The following is a 17467-nucleotide window of genomic DNA, read 5'->3' as shown; positions in this document are numbered from 1 at the left end:
TATGAATAGATTATGTAAGTTTTCTGTAGAAAGCAGTCTTTCTATTACTTTTTTCCCCCAACCCTTTAGTTGAACCAGAAAGATCACATGGCGTACTAAGTCCTCTTTATGAGTTGCTCCCTGTGGTTCAATTCAGGCCGCAAAACAATGATGTAGCATTTTGGCAAGAATATGCATCCCAGTAATGCAGCACTGGACGACAAGATGGAGAAGATCTCCACAGCTACCATGGCTTTGCCTTTTGCACTCAGATAGGCTGGAAAGAAGGAGATCCAAATACTGCAAAAGGCCAACATGCTGAAGGTGATGAACTTGGCTTCGTTAAAGCTGTCAGGTAATTTACGGGCAAGGAAAGCCACAATAAAGCTTGCAATGGCCAAGACACCCATGTAGCCCAAGACACAGTAGAAGAAGAAAACTGAACCCTCATTGCATTGTAAAATCATTTCTTGGACCTCTGATTTCATTTCCAACTCAAGGAATGGGGGAGATGTCAACAACCAAAGAATACAAATACATCCTTGGATGATGGAGCATGAAAGGACAATAGAAAAGGCCAATCTTTTCCCCACCCATCTCCTCATCTGAGATCCTGGTTTAGTGGCCATGAAAGCCACAACCACAGTGGTAGTTTTGGCCAGTACACTAGAAATGGCCACTGAGAAGGTGATGCCAAAAGTTGGTTGTCGGAGAAGGCAGGTCACTTTGCCAGGTTGGTTGAGGAACAGCAAAGAGGAGAGAAAACAGAGCTGAAGAGAGACAAGGGGGGTGTAGGTGAGGGACCGATTATTGGCTTTGACAATGGGAGTATCCCTGTGCTTAATAAAAGTTTCAAGTACCCAAGAGGTCAAGAAGAAGAAACAAAGAGCTGCTGAGGATAAACCAGTTCCTAAAGTTTCTTTAAAAGTTAGAAAGATCAGCAGTTTCAAGATACAGTCTTTTCTTTATTTGGATACTGATCCTCTGAACATTCAAAGCAATCTTTCATATCTGGAAGAAAAGTAAAGGGATTTTATCATCTGCATTCTATAATAGTGAAAAACACCTCATTAATTGTTTGCATCAAGTAATTTGTTAATTTTTGCTTAAGTCTAATGAAAAGTGGTAGAATTCCCATCCTACCATTTTGATCTGAAATCTTCCCTTCTGGGCAGGGAATACAGTCATAGCAGCAGAATGGATCTCCCTCAATCACTTTCTTCCTGGATCCAGGGAAACAAGGGTCATTGCATCGAGAAAGTGGAGGAACCTGGTGATAATCATAAAAGGTTTTGAAAAGGGAGATATTTAAAACTGTTTGTGTTTATTATCTTTTATATAGGGAAATTATTTTTGACTTCCCAAAAGAACACGGAATTTATCAATTTCATTAACAACTTAAAAAGATGTAAAAATTACATTAATGTAGAAAAGGTCCTGTTTGAAGGGCGAGGAGAGTAAAAAATTACACAGGGTGACAATTTCAGCTTTCTAATGGGATTATGTTCAATGTGGGAATTTAATGGATTAAAGCATGTTTCATACAATAATTCAAAACCTGGTTAAAAGTCGGGTTCCAGAAAATCACATCTTCATCAATGAATAATTCCTTCCCTTTCGGAGCCTCTAGATCCAGCTTTCCAACTCTAACTCTCTGAAAAGACCTGTTTGGAAAAGTGATCAAGTTGGTGATGTCGAATCCACCTGTTGCTTCCCCTTTCTCATTCAAGAACACTCTCTCCCCAGCTGAATTGTTAAAGGAAAAGCCTTGAAGAAATGGATGGAGCTACTTGAAAGAGAATAGAAGAGACAATTGAAAGCAATATAAGAGAGAAGACAACAACGCATTCAAGGTTCATTCACTCATTCTTTTTTTTTTTTTTATTTATACGCCGCCCTTCTCCGGAGACTCAGGGTGGCTTACAATGCATTAAGCAATAGCCTTCATACTCTTGCATATTTTATACAAAGTCAGCTTATTGCCCCCACAATCTGGGTCCTCAATTTACCTACCTTAGAAAGGATGGAAGGCTGAGTCAACCTTGAGCCTGGTGAGATTTGAACTTGCAGTAATTGCAGGCAGCTGATATTAATAACAGTGCTTTAGTCTGCTGTGCCACCAGGGCTCATATTCTACATATTCCAATAACTATATAATCTTTAATAACTTTATTGTCATTGTCCGTGTATACACAGTATACCCATACAACGAAATTCACTTAACACCCAGAGACCAGGTCCAACATGCATAATAATCCCCAAACACATTCCCACCCTCCACAATTCCTCATCCCTAAACCACCCAAACATCCACACAACAGACCAAGTAATACTGTCCAACAGCTCACTGATGGTGGCCCTTTAGTTCATTGTTGAGTGCAATTATAGCTCAATTATAGCTAAACCACATATCTAATCTTTACTCACTGGTACAAAGCTGTTTGAGAGTCTGATAAATTTCTTTTAGCCAGATTTTAGAATCTGAGAGTTAAGCATTCTTTGATAGATAAATGAGAAGCAGAGACTACTGCAAATATATATTTTTTGTGATGTATACATGCCACATCTAAGAAGAACCACTTCATTCCTCTAAATCTCTGGCAGAAAGCTCAGCTTGTCACTCATGAAAAGTCCATAAACCACATGAAAGTTCATGCAGAATTGATTATTTTTTGGAAGAGACAATGAAAAGTAATGTAAATTATCATTTTAACTAACTCTTAGTATACAATCTATGGTGATTTATTAAATAGCTCCTACAGGAACCTAAACCATAATTTTTCTGGATGATCAGATTAGCAGAATGCCTGAATGACAAAATAAGAACACAAACCAGTTTTTCTGTATCAATTTTATACAACAGAACATGACAGTGTTGGAAGGGACCTTGGAGGTCTTCTAATACACCACCCTGCTCAACACTAATTCATTGTTCTGTCAGGATATTCTTCCTTACTTCTACATTTTTCTCATACATAAGTTGATTCCACATGCAGAAAATATTAAGACTGTCCACAATGATTCAAAAGAATAGAAAATGTTCATTGAAATGAAAGAAGAGTCCAATACAAAGGGAATACCTGCCAAGGGTGCAGATTTGGAAGATCAGTTTTTTTACCCATCATAATTTTCTTCCTATTGAAACTCAACATGTAAAGAGCCTGCAAAGCATGAGCCACAGCATAAACAGCATTGTAGACACTGTAGCTTTGCCCAGTCATTTCCATTTCAAACACAGGTGTAGGAAGATCCTCCAACTTCATCTCCCCAGTGCACTGAGTATTGTCCATTTCTTGTAACTCTGCTTTTGGAAATGAACAGTCAAATGATTATTCCCAAACATATTGCCGAAACCCATCTCTGTAGTCTGAAAGAGGATTTATGGTCTGAAGAAACTCCTTGAAACCTGCAACTGCTGTTGAGTGAACAGTGAAGGAAATAGCCCCATTGTACATCTTCAGATCCCATTTGATATGAGTGCCTGGTAGTGCAAAATCAATCTGTGCAGTCATGATCCACACCTTTCTTAATAATGCAGTTTCCTTGCTTTCAGGATCTACCAGAAATGTTGCTAATCTTAGCCAAATAATAGTCCTGGCTTCTCCACAGACAAGAAACACATTGGCTTTGCTATTCATCATATTAATGGAAATAATGGAGATTGTTTGATAAAATTCTGGGAATCTTTCCAAGTGGAATTGTTGAGCAAGCCTTTCTATAAAAGCTGAACAGATTTCATTCTCTGAAAGTAAGGGCTGCATTTTCTGTAAGAAATTTTCTCCATTGTTGTTATCAACAGAAAAGATCCCAATTCACGTCCACCTGAAACGACGAAGCAGTTGGACAATCCCAATGTACTGATGGTCCTCTTTGGGGACCATGAAATAAAGTGAAGAGAGTTTACTGGTCTCAAATTCCTCTTGGGGTAATGAGCCGTATGTCAGATGAAATAAATTCCGGGAGCATTCTTTAGAGTCTTTAGATTAAATTTAATTTTCCTATCTTGTTTTCATATAAAATATATCCAAGGAATGTTTTTCCCCTAGCATTCTTTTAAGAATATACTAACAGATTTCTTGGACTAGAAGACCTCCAAAGTCCCTTCCAACTCTTTTATTCTGAGGATGTTCTCATTGGGTGAAAATATTTCAAACACATGCACTAGATCAATTGTTTTAAAAGAAGTCATTCAAATCTTCCCTCAGGTGTTGATCCTTGATACTCACTTCCTGTAACTGGCATTGTAGCTTCAGAAAAGAAGGCCAAGTAGTTCATCTTAAGCCATGGAGAACATCTTAACAGAAACCCAAGCCTAAGGTTTGATGCCCATTCATTATACTGCAACAACCATAAGATTAAGAAATTTCTGCTCAACCCCTTCAGAACTTACTTGTGGAATCTTGAAAAATCCTATAATTTCAGCTATATAAAATGATGTGACAAAATCCAGTCCCCCAATGATAGCCATGAGATTCTTCTGGGTGTCACATTTGTAGTTAGGGATAAATTCCTGGGATTTGAAAAACAGGTCCAGAGTGCTGCAATAGATCTTCCTTGAATCATAGTAACTGTCATAGATGTGGAACCCAAGAGTGACATTGAGTAAGATCTGGGAGTCCTCATTGATCTCCTTCACAGCAAAGGCCAAGGCAAGGATGTGCTGGTAGAATTTGATTATTACACTGCAAATTATTTAAATATCCCAGTTGAAAAAGGAAGTTGGTAAATACTCATAAAGTGGCATCATTTCTATATAAAATACCAAATATTTCTTTCTCTGATGAAGGTAGGAAAGTAATAGGTTTTATAAAATACAGTAATCTGTACACAGTTCAAATTTGATTTTTTTACATTATTTGCACAATTTGCAACAAATATCTGCTACAAGAAATAAAAATAATGCTTTTTTCATGGAAACCAATTCATGGAATTCATTCCCTAACTTTTCCCCCAAAATGGAATATGAAGAATTTCAGCATGTATCAGTCATTTATTTTATGTATGTTTTGTTCAGAGTGACAATACAGATTTTTTTTTAAAAAAAAATATTACCTTAAGTTTACTAAGTGTTCTTCAAAAGATGTTTTGTGCCGAAGTTTCATACACTATATGACAACATGCTACCGTAATGTAAAGAAAAAGGTTTATTCCATAACTAAAAACATTTGAAACATAGACTTAGATTTTATATAAAGCTTATATTTATACTGAGAACCTTTTACTTTTATAAGCAATTTTTGGGAAACTGATTAACATTAGAAAAAGAAAAAAAAAGAATTCTTACGTTGGTATGTCATATGATGTTTTATAAGGATGTTCCTTAAAATTAATTTCATGAAGATTGTAATAGGAGAGAGACACTATCCCACCAATGACGAGGTCACCAGGTTGGTACCACTCATGTGGAACAAGGATAGCATCACTTGCTGGGCAGCTCAGAGTCACTATTTTCTTCACTAGGAACACTAGAAGGAGCAACATCTTCACTCTTGAAAATGTCTCTGTCTTTAATCCCATCCTAAAATAAAGGTTCTATTATTTGAATAGCTAATACAATGATTAATTCAAGGTTTATATCTGAGAGTGCACCTAATCAGAGAACCCTCCGTTGGGTATTTGGATATCCATGAGAGCGAAAATTTGTATCTTCAATAGAATCAGTGTTTGAACAGATACACTGGCAGAGGAGAATAGAGGGAGGAAACCAGTAGCAATGACTCTGATACACAGCCATTATTATCCTTTTGCCGATGTCCCTGGGGTTGATAGTTGTTGAATTGAAATAACCTTGTGTGAAGTCTTTGAAGTTTCATCCTAGTGAAGAAAATAAGGTGATTCCTGTAGGAGACAATTACTTTGTTTTTCAGGAAAGAATAAGTGTCTGATGTTTGTTTATTTATTTGTTTGTTTGTTTATTTATTTATTTATTTATTTATTTATTTATTTATTTATTTATTTATTTTTCCAATTTATATACAGCCCTTCTCCCGAAGGACTCAGGGTGGTGTACAGCCAAAAGTAAAAGCACACAAATATAAAATTTAAAACGATTTAAAAGCATATTAAATAATTTGGCCCAACTATTCAAATAAAAACCCATTTTAAAATTTTAAAATTAAAAAGTTAAAAAGTTTGGCCAGCCCGGCTTGTTGGAATAAAAACGTTTTGAGGGCGCGGCGAAAGGTGGCAAGTTGGGAATCCTCCGTATCCCAGGGGGCAGTTCATTCCAGAGGGCAGGTGCCCCCACAGAGAAGGCTCTCCCCCTGGGGGTCGCCAGTTGACATTGCTTGACTGACGGCACCCGGAGGAGCCCCTCTCTGTGGGAACGTATCGGCTGGTGGGATTTTAAATTCTTGTTGAAATACACAATTGCTAATAAAATGTACAGGGGGAATTTTCAACACAAAATACAAAATACAACAAAAATATGGAAATAAGGAAACAGAAACTCAGCCTCAGCTCCCTGCCCCCAGCAGATATTTTGGTGATAGCCTATCTACAAGACAAAAGACTGGGCCAGCTTATCTACAAGACAAAAGACCTTCACCTCCAGGACATAATAGGATTAGCCCTCTACCTATCCTGCAGCAGAGATAACCACATGGCACCTGTGGACATTACATCAGCCCAAGATTCAACCAAACTTGATTCCGACTGCGTACAAAGTTAGCTATGACCCCTGGATTTCTTGCACAGGAACAGGAAGCTCCTTCTTGCACAGGAACAGGAAGCTCAAGAGCAAGGCCCAAGAGAGGGTGTAAATACCTCTCTCTCTAACTCCATGTGTTGAGCTGTACGAGGACTTCAAACCCATGTGCTGCTGTCCACCAATAAACCATCTTTCCAATCATCCTCCATGTTTCCAGTGTCTTTCTCCCCACTTGGAACTGAACCCAGATGGATATTTCTTCCAACAGTACTTCCTGAGAATTTTTAAGATCTTATATTTTAAAACTTTTCCCATTTAATTTTCTGTATTAGAAGAGAGACAAATTCTGGTCTGCTGTGGAAAAAAATAAGGAGGTCAGTAATACATTCAGGGAATGGCTACATAGACAGATAGCTAATTCTGGAACCCATGAAGAAGTCAATCATTTTGAAATATTATATTAATATATACAAAAGATTAAACGTTAAATTAGGATTTCTTATATAGCCTTAAAGTGGAAGGTTGTTTTGAAATGTTATATTAATATATATAAGAGGTTTGATTTAAGAGATATATGTATGGGGAGGAGAAAAAGGGCAGATTATTGTTAAATTGGGAGTTATAATAATATTATTATGTTAAATTAGAAGTTATTACATAATGTTATAGTAGAATGTTATTTTGAAATGTATAGTAAAAGGGGGATATAATAATATTATTAGAAAGAAAGGGTCAGTATTTGGGGGATGGAGTAAGGGGATGGTAAGGTATTATATAATCTGTTATGAATTTGGATTTTACTTTGAAGAAGTCACAGGGGGAGGGGGGTGAGGGGGGGTTAGGGAGGAGGGGGGAGAAAAAAGGGGGGGAAATCTGTATTTGAAAAACTTTTTCAATAAAAAAAAGAAGTCAATCATTTGTCATGTGCAAGGAAGAGTAAGTTTTCATCTACTTTATTTATTTATTTATTTATTTATTTATTTATTTATTTGTTTGTTTGTTTGTTTGTTTGTTTGTTTGTTTGTTTCCATTTATATACCGCCCTTCTCCAATAGGACTCAGGGCGGTGAACAGCCGAAATAAAAACAGAACATACAAAATTTAAAAGCAGTTTAAAATGATTAAATATTTTTTTGGCCGTAATTTAAAACAACCCAATTTAAAATCAATTAAAATTAACTCAAAACTGTGGGATCAAGCCAGCCCGGCTAGTTGAAATAAATAAGTTTTCAGGGCCCGACGAAAAATCCGTAGGTCTGTTACTGTACGTATCTCTGGGGGGAGGTTGTTCCAGAGGGTGGGCGCCGCCACAGAGAAGGCTCTCCCCCTGGGGGTCACCAGCCGCCACTGTCTGGCTGACGGCACCCTGAGGAGGCCCACTCTGTGCGAGCGTACTGGCCGGTGGGAGGCTATTGGTGGCAGAAGGCGGTCTCGTAAATACCCCGGCCCTAAGCCATGGAGCGCTTTAAAGGTGGTCACCAATACCTTGAAGCGCACCCGGAAGACCACCGGGAGCCAGTGCAGCTCGCGCAGGAGAGGTGTCACATGGGAGCGCCCCGTTGCTCCCATAATCCCCCGCGCGGCCGCATTCTGGACCAGCTGGAGCCTCCGGGTGCACCCCAGGGGGAACCCCATGTAGAGAGCATTGCAATAGTCCAGGCGGGAGGTGACGAGTGCCTGAGTGACCGTGCGTAGGGAGTCCCGATCTAGAAAGGGCGCAACTGGCGTATCAGGCGAACCTGATAAAAAGCCCCCGTGGCCACGGCCATCAAATGATCTTCTAAAGACAGCCGTGCATCCAGGAGGACGCCCAAATTATGATCCCTCTCTGTCGGGGCGAGTGATTCGCCCCCAATAGCCAGCGATGGCGCCAGCTGGCTATATCGGGACGCCGGAAGCCACAGCCACTCGGTCTTGGAAGGGTTGAGTCGGAGCCTGTTTCTCCCCATCAAGACCCGCACGGCCTCCAGGCACTGGGACATCACTTCAAGGGCATCGTTGTGGTGGCCTGGGGTGGAGATGTACAGCTGGGTGTCATCAGTGTACTGATGGAACTCCACCCTGAAGCCACGGATGATCTCACCCAGCGGCTTTACATAAATGTTGAACAGAAGGGGCGTGAGGACCGACCCTTGTGGCACTCCACAAGCAAGGTGCCTCGGGGTCGACCGCTGCCCCCCTGTCAACACAGATTGCGACCGGTCAGAGAGGTAGGAGGAGAACCACCGCAGAACAGTGCCCCCCACCCCCAGCCCCTACTTCCCAATATTTGGCTAAATTTCTGAGTAGCTAAGTCCCAATGAAACAGCAAAGTCCAGAGAGGAATTCCACTAGGGGAGGGAAGCCATCTTCTGTGATATCTACTCTTTTCCCAGAGTTTAATTTCCAAGTTGATAAGTTGGACTTGTAAAAGACAGAGTTCCATCCTCCAATTTATAATGAGATTTAAAGTTTCAAGCACTTTGATCCCAAGATGATCAGAAAGGGAAGGTGGCTGGTGACATACAGGTTAACAGTTGAGTATGATTGGCTACTGCTATTTGCAGTGGGCACCACATAATTGGACCAACATCATTAAATTTTGTAAAGTATTGTTTTTGACTTGCATTGGAGTGTCTAGTAGGACTGTGTCAGCCTCCGCTTTTTCATTGCTTGCTCGGCTGCCATGAAACGGGGGGAGGGGAGAGCTATTGGAACTCTTGGGAGGAGGGAAGTGAGCTGGTGGAGAGGAAGAAAGAAACTTTGCTTCAACGTTTTTTTGAAGCTGATAACAACTCAAGGTCAACTGCCGTGGCATAGCAGAAAGATGGCACCACCAGACGTTGCACCCACATGACCCCTGGAAAAATTGTGGATTGGATGATTTATGCTGGACAGTTGGGGAAAGGGTTTTGGGAATGCTTTCTATACGTAATTGTCATGCCTTTTGCTTCAGACTTTGGTTTTCTTTGGTTGCATTCAGTTCATACTCAGCAAAAGTACCTTTCTCTATGAAAATGGAATCGGGGTTTTTCTTTCTTGAGTATTGAAAGGAGACAGCCTGACAGACAGTTTCTACTTCTATTGGAGTGTCTAGAAAGACTGTAGGGATTTATAAAATTTTAAACATCATGAAGTCTATAAAGTTGGTTCTTGCACCAGAATCCACTAACACTGCAGTCCATTATTTCTATTTGTCTCAGAGGGTCAAGTCAATATAAATTTTCAGCAATGTATATTCATTTAGATGGTCTTGCTCACTCTTTAATGTTTGAAAAGTCCCTTTTGTGACCACTTGTGAGAAGAGTGGTTCTGTGTTTAGCACAGTGCTCTCCCATGCTCTGGCTGAGAAGCCTTTCTCCTCTTCTGGAGGCTCTGGTTGGTCACACTCTCAATACATGCCCAGACTCTCCACAGTAAAAGCAGAATGTGAGGTCTCTGCACCTGTCTTTCTTCAGCAGCCACTCATCTCTTTGTGGCTTCTATTCTCAGGGCTTGGTCTCCCCATGGGTGAGTCCTTTTCAGTAATAAGAGAAAGAAGGCTTAATAGCTAAGCTGTGATATCAGCTGTCTCTGTCATCCGAATTGGATTTGAATAACTTCCAAGCATGAGTTTATAACCGTGATGGTGACCCTATGGCACGCGTGCCACAGGTGGCACATGGAACAATGTTGCCTGGCACGAACGGTGGTGCCCATTCTTCTTCCGGGTTTCTAGCGCATACAGCAGCAGCTCCTCCTCCTCCTCCTGCCAGCCTCACTATAAACCTCGAGGCTTGCCTTATGGGGGAAGGAGAAAGGTCCTTGTGGGGGGGGGGGAAATATTCATGGTGCCAGTAACTGCAGCCATGCTTCGGAGAAGCCCCGTTGGAGTGCTGATCAGCTGTGTGCATGGTGGCAGCCAGCACAAGTGAACCGGGATGCCAGATGCTCAGCTCTGCAGCCCCACAGAGCTGGTTGGGTGATTTCCGGCATGCCACAAGGGCGCGGGGCTTGCCTATATAATTTTACCGCCACCACTGCCTCTTTGCCGGCATGAATGGCTTGCCACCACTTTGTAGAGGCAATGGTGCCAGCAAAGTTATGTAGGCAAACCCTGTGCCCCGCTGGTGCAGCCATGCTGAAAATTGCCTGACTGGCTCCAACGGGTTCAGAGCGTGGCTGCAGTCCCCCCCCCAGACCTTTCTCCACCCCATTAGGCAAATCCTGAGGTTTACATCAAGGCTGGCAGGAGGAGGAGGAGCCGCCACGGCCTCTGAAAAAAGAGGGTTCCCACACCAGGATCTTTCTCCCCACCCACCCCGTAAGGCAAACTCCAATATTTACAGCGTTTGCAGCTTGCAAATGTGTCGCGACCAAGCGCTGCCACCTTCCTGGCATCTTTCTCAGTGATTCCCAGTTGGGGATGAGAAGAAGAGGCAAGCAGGCTTTTTAGGGAATTATCCAAACTCATCATCAATGGCCCGCCCGTCTGGCCACCTCTCCTCCAATGGAATGGGAGGGAGAACTCCCAATCCCTTTCCCAAGTATCCGAAGGGAGCGTGTGATTCATAGTGCTTGGAATATTTTAGCTTAATAGCTTGGGGGTGGCTTTGGCTCCCTCTTTATTTGTCCCCCCCCCCATTGAGTGGGGCAAACTCATTCGGGGAATGAGGATCTGGAGTGGCTCCCCGCTTCAAGTCAAAGTTGGGTGCTGATTTCTCCCATTAGGAGATCTAAAGCCATCCCCATTTTTGGTCCCAATAGGCTTCAGGGAGGCCTGTTAGGCCCAAAACGGGATGTGAGGGGGAGTGTCATGCGTACATGCACAGGGGGGGACAGGTGCATGCACAGGGGGGGCAGCGTAGGGTGGGGGCCACATGCACAGGGGTGGGTTCATGGGGGTCATTGCATTATGGGTGTGGGTACACATGCACGAGATCTCCCCGCACTCCCCCTGCTTTTGGCACACAATGGCAAAAAGGTTTGCCATCACTCGTCTATGATAATAGAAAGGCAATAGACTTGGTCCAGTATCTGTTGCTGTCCCTGCCTTAGGATTTCAGTGCCAATTTGGTTATTCATTTGGTTATTTAGGTTATATAAAACAAGCAGTTAGAGTTGCATTATTCTACTCTAGGTCTGCTGCGATTAACTTGTATTTGCTACGTACAGTCTGACCCTCCTATTACCTTGCTCAAGATTATGGAATGTGTGGGTTATTATAATCTCCATATCAGATTTACGAAGTGGCTCCTGAAGGTGTCTATAAGCTTATGATAGTGATCCATAACTGAAGCATTACCTAAGTCATGTAAGTGCTGAATGAGCTGCATTAGACTCAGAATGAAAGAGATCCATGACTGGTGGTTCGGGAATTCCACTGCTCAAGTTCCTACAAATGGCTCCCCTTGTGCTTTGAAGGATCTCATCCATTCTGATTCTCCTCTGAAAGTTTCTGGTAAGGTTCTGTGACTCCTTTGGAACATGGATTGTAGTACTGAGGCTGCTTCTGATGTAAGAGGAGCAATGGGTGCAAGTTGCACCAAATTCTGAATTTGTTGTATAGTTGGAGTGCTGCAAAGTTGCACAAATTACACACACAATGCAGGACAGTGTCCACTATTCTGTGTTGAGGCACCGCTTCTGCTTGTAGGTCAGGTATGATGTTGGTTCTTTCTGTTGCTCCCCAGGAAAAACTTTTGGAGTGGAAATCAATGTCAGGCATAAAAAAACAGGTCCAAAATTAATCAAGTTCAACTAATCTGATTTATTGCTTAAAATCCATACAAGGGAATCTGCTAAAATAATGGTCAGCCTTTTTTAAAATGGAGATAAACATACAAGATTCACAAACTCAACACATTTTACATTTGAAAGAAATACAAAACAGATATCCTATGATACTGTGTTAACTATATGTTCATAAAATGGTAATCAGTTTTTTACTGTATTTATGTAACGCTTTAGGAATGGATAGTATAAAATAATGATGAACATGTCTCTACAAACATTGGACATCTTTTGAGCCAAAATCTGAAAGATCCCAACAGGGAACAAAAATCTAGATGACCAAAATCAAATTCAATGGATGTGTTGAAAAGAAGAAAGGACATGGTTAAAGAATCTAGGAAAATGGAGATAACACAGCAACATGAGCACTTATTTAGGAATGGACAATCATAATAAACCTTAATAATCATGAATGTCATACACAAATACTTCTTTGACAAAAATAAAAAATAATTGTTCCTATAACTTTATATACAGTATTTTTTGTATAGACAACATTCTTTCTATTCCTTTTTTAGGCAATTTCTCTGAGCCAGTAATATTACATGATGAACTAATTTCTCTTTGTGAGTTGCTCCCTGTGGTTGAGGTCAGGCCTGAAAACAATGATGTAGCACTTTGGCAGGAATATGCATCCCAGTAATGCAGCACTGGAGGACAAGATGGAGAAGACCTCCACAGCGACCATGGCTTTTCCTTTTGTGCTCAGATAGGCTGGAAAGAAGGAGATCCACACACTGCAAAAGGCCAACATGCTGAAGGTGATGAACTTGGCTTCGTTAAAGCTGTCAGGTAACTTACGGGCAAGGAAAGCCACAATAAAGCTGGTGATGGCCAAAATACCCATGTAGCCCAAGACACAATAGAAGAAGAAAGATGATCCTTCATTGCACTGTAAAATTATTTCTTGGAGCTCTGAGTGCATGTCCATCTCAGGGAACGGGGGAGATGTTGACAACCAAAGAATACAAATGCATACTTGGATGATGGAGCATGAGAGGACAATAGAAAAAGCCAATCTTTTCCCCACCCACTTCCTCATCTGAGATCCCGGTTTAGTGGCCATGAAAGCCACAACCACAGTGATGGTTTTGGCCAGTATACTAGAAATGGCCACTGAGAAAGTGATGACAAACATTGATTGTCGGGGAAGGCAGGTCACTTTGCCAGGTTGGCTGAGGAAGAGCAAAGAGGAGAGAAAACAGAGCAGAAGAGAGACAAGGAGGGTGTAGGTGAGTGACCGGTTATTGGCTTTGACAATGGGAGTATCCTTGTGCTTAATGAATGTTCCAAGGACCCAAAATGTCAAGAAGAAGAAACAAAGAGCTGCTGAGGATAAACCAATTCCTAAATTTTCTTCAAAAGTTAGAAAAACCACCACTTTCTGGATACATCCTTTCTTTTCTTTATTTGGATAATGATCTTCTGGACATTCAAAGCAATCTTCCATATCTGGAAGGAAAATCAAGGGCATTTTGATTTCAACGAAATCAAATCAAGGAGCCTGGTGGTGCAGTGGACTAAATACTGTTAAAGTAGTATTTAGCTGCTAGCTGCCTGCAATTACTGCGAGTTCAATTCTCACCAGGCTCAAGGTTGACTCAACCTTCCATCCTGCCGAGGTAGGTAAAATGATGACCCGGTTTGTGGGGGCAATAAACTGACTTTGTATAAAATAGAACACTACTTATGGGGGGCCAAAAAGCCCTACTAAGCAGGTATATACAAAAGTATGAAGGCTATTGCTTAAAAGCATTGTAAGCCACCCTGAGTCTCCGGAGAAGGGCGGTATATAAATCAAACTAATAAAATAAAATAAATATTTTTTTTTCAATTAGGCATTCCATATTATTGAGGGGTACTTGGTGCTCTCAGACCTTGCTTGTTCTTTTGCAGATGTTTCATTACCCCAAACTAGATCCCATCACAGTGTTAGTAAGGAGTGCTGCTTGCTGTCAGTTATATTCTGCTGTCTTGCCTGTCTATGTGGATGGGGACGTCTTAGAGAGTCTTTGGTTGGGCTGTTTACTGATGGCTCTTTGGCAGTTTCTTGATTGGGGTATTTTTTACTTGATTGTTGGTCTGAAGTTAACCTAGGAGTTAATTTATGCTGATCTGGGTGCTGATTACTAGTGAAGAGGTGCTGGAGTCTTTTTGTTCTCTTTTGGTCTGATTGATTGCCTCTTTTGCATAGTCTGTAGATGATGTTAATGTCTGTGTGTTTATTGATGGCTGATTTGTCAGAGTGCCAGGAGTATAGACATTCCCTGGCATTTTTGGACTTGGCCTGGTCTAGGATGATCACATTTTCCCAATTGAAACTATCGTTAAATCTTTCTATATGTTGTGAAATTACAGAATTTTCTGTTGCTGCAGTTGTTACATTATGTTTTCATAACTCCTGTTTTTCTTCTGGGGTTGCTCCGTCTTTTGGTTTGCTTAGGATGTTTTGAAGGGCTTTAGTTGGCTTGTGTGCTACACTGATTCCATGTAGTTGTATAGTCTGTTGGTGCCTTTTGAGATATTATTGATGTATGCCAGCATAATTCTTTTTAGGGTTTGTGCTGTTGTGCTATATTGGATTGAGTGGTTTGGGATATTTTGATAAAGTTGTGTGGGTGTATATTTTGTTGGAATGTGTTGTATAGATGCTCCATTTTTAAATAATGCTCCATTATTAAAGTTTGCTTAAGTCTAATGAAGTTTGGTAGAATTTGTAGCCTACCATTTTGATTTGAAATCTTCCCTTCTGGGCATGGAGCACAGTCATAGCAGCAGAACTGTTCCCCCTCAATCCCTTTCTTCCAGGATCCAGGGAAACAAGGGTCATTGCATCGAGAAAGTGGAAGAACCTGGTGATAAACATAAAAGTTTTTGAAATTTGTGATGTTTAACAGAGTTTGTAATTTTTCTAAAAAAGTAGAAATTAAAAGGATGTTCAAAATTTTCTGTTTGAAGGACAGGGTGAGCAAATAATAACACTTGGTGACAATCTCATGGCAAATAATACTGAATTTATTAATTTCATCCACAACTTTAAAATATGTAGAAACCACAATGTAGAAAAGGTCCCATTTGAACAGCAGGGAGAGGACATAATTGCACAGGGTGACAATTTCATGAAAACATGGCCACTCTTGAGATTTCAAATGGAAATGCAAACCAAATATGCAGACATGGCTTTTGTATTGTGATAGCATTTGGTCAAATTGATGAGAGCTTGATCATCAACAACATTTGAAAAGAATGTGCTGCTCTTTATTTTAAAAAAACAGAAATCAGATTTCAAAAGGGATGTTCAATGGATTAAAGCATGTTTCATGCAATAATTCGAAACCTGATTAAAAGTTGGGTTCCAGGAAATTACATCTCCATCAATGAATAATCCCTTCCCTTTCGGAGCTTCTAGATCCAGCTTCCCAACTCTAACCCTCTGAAAAGATCTGTTTGGAAAAGTGATCAAGTTGGTGATGTCGAATCCACCGGTTGCTTCTCTTTTCTCATTCAGGAACACTCTCTCCCCAGCTGAATTGTTGAAAGAAATGCCTTGAAGAAATGAATGGAGCTACTTGAAAAAGAATAGAAGAGATAGACAATTGAAAGCAATATAACAGAGAAGAGAACAACATATTTAAGTTTCATTTACTCATTCATCATATTCCAATAACTATTATTAAATATGTTTGCTTAGAAATTTGATCATCAATATTGCATGGAAATGTACATGTCCACTCCATTATTTATTTGATATTATTTTAAGGAAAGGTAGGAATGAACTGAAGCACAATGAAAATAGGGTTTTGGGATTATGTCAGGTCCTTCAATTATGTTTTATGTCCACTACTTAAACAGCTAATTCAAGATAAATCATATCTAATCTTTCCTCACTGGTACAAGGCTATTTGAGAGTCTGATTAATTTTCTTTAGCCAGATATTAGAATCTGAGACTTAAGCATTCTTTGGTAGATAAATGAGAAGCAGAGACTATTGCAAACATAGAGTTGTTTCAAATTATGCAAGCCACATCTAAGAAGGAGCAGCACTTCATTGCTCTAAATCTCTGATAGAGACAGAAAGCTCAGCTTGTCACTCATGAAAAGTTCATGAGCCACACAAAAGTTCTTGGAGAATAGGTTATTTTTAGGAAGAGACAATGAAACGTAATGTAAAGTATCATTTTAACTAATTCTTATTGTGCAATCTATGGTGATTTGTTAAATAACTCCTACTGATACCTAAATCATGATTTTTATAGCAGCTTCTGAGTGATCAGAATAGCAGAATACCTGAATGACAAAATAAGAGCACAAACCACTTTTTCTGTATCTGTTTTATGCAACACAACATTTGAAGGGACCTTGGAGGTCTTCTAGTATACTACCCTGCTTAAGGAGAGCAACAGATCTCCCAAATCTATGAGGTTTTAGATACTTTGGGATGATCGATGCTGAACTTGGAAATTTGGAGGTGATAGCCCCTAAAATCTTTAAATTTATACAATTTAATATATTCAAATACATTTTACTCAATTACAATTTTTGCCAAACTTTCCTTTTTCCATTTTTTTAATCATGTCTTATTTGTAATCTATGCTTATTTGTATAAACAACATCTTTATTCGCCTTCAAATTCTAATTTTTCTGTTTTATTTCATATTTATTTATTTTACATTAAATAATGTATTTCTTCTTTTTTACTTACTCACATTTCATTTTATCTTTACTTATATCCCTTTTAGAATAACCTGTATCTTCCTTCTAAATTGCTTTTTACATATAATTTCTACAGTTAACTTCCTTCTCTTCAATTAGCATATTCATCTTTTAAATTCCTTTTTACTATCCCTTAACTATTTTCTTTTAATTTCTCCACAATTCCATTTCTTGACGCTTTCCTCCCTTTCTCCCATTCCCTTGCCTTCTTCTTCTCCTTTTTCTTCCCCATTTCTTTCTCTTCTCTTCCTTTTTTAGATGTATTCCCCCCATCCATTTTTATTCTAGCACTGTTAATCCCAGTGTAATCATTTTTTTATTCTGTCACTGTTAATCCCAGTGTAATCATTTTTATTCTAGCACTGTTAATCCCAG

The sequence above is a fragment of the Pantherophis guttatus genome, chromosome 4, assembly GCF_059756535.1.
Source record: "Pantherophis guttatus breed Tessera chromosome 4, ASM5975653v1, whole genome shotgun sequence".
NCBI classification, from domain to species: domain Eukaryota; kingdom Metazoa; phylum Chordata; class Lepidosauria; order Squamata; family Colubridae; genus Pantherophis; species Pantherophis guttatus.
The sequence above is the reverse complement of the archived record's forward strand: the minus strand, read 5'-3'. Positions refer to the sequence as shown.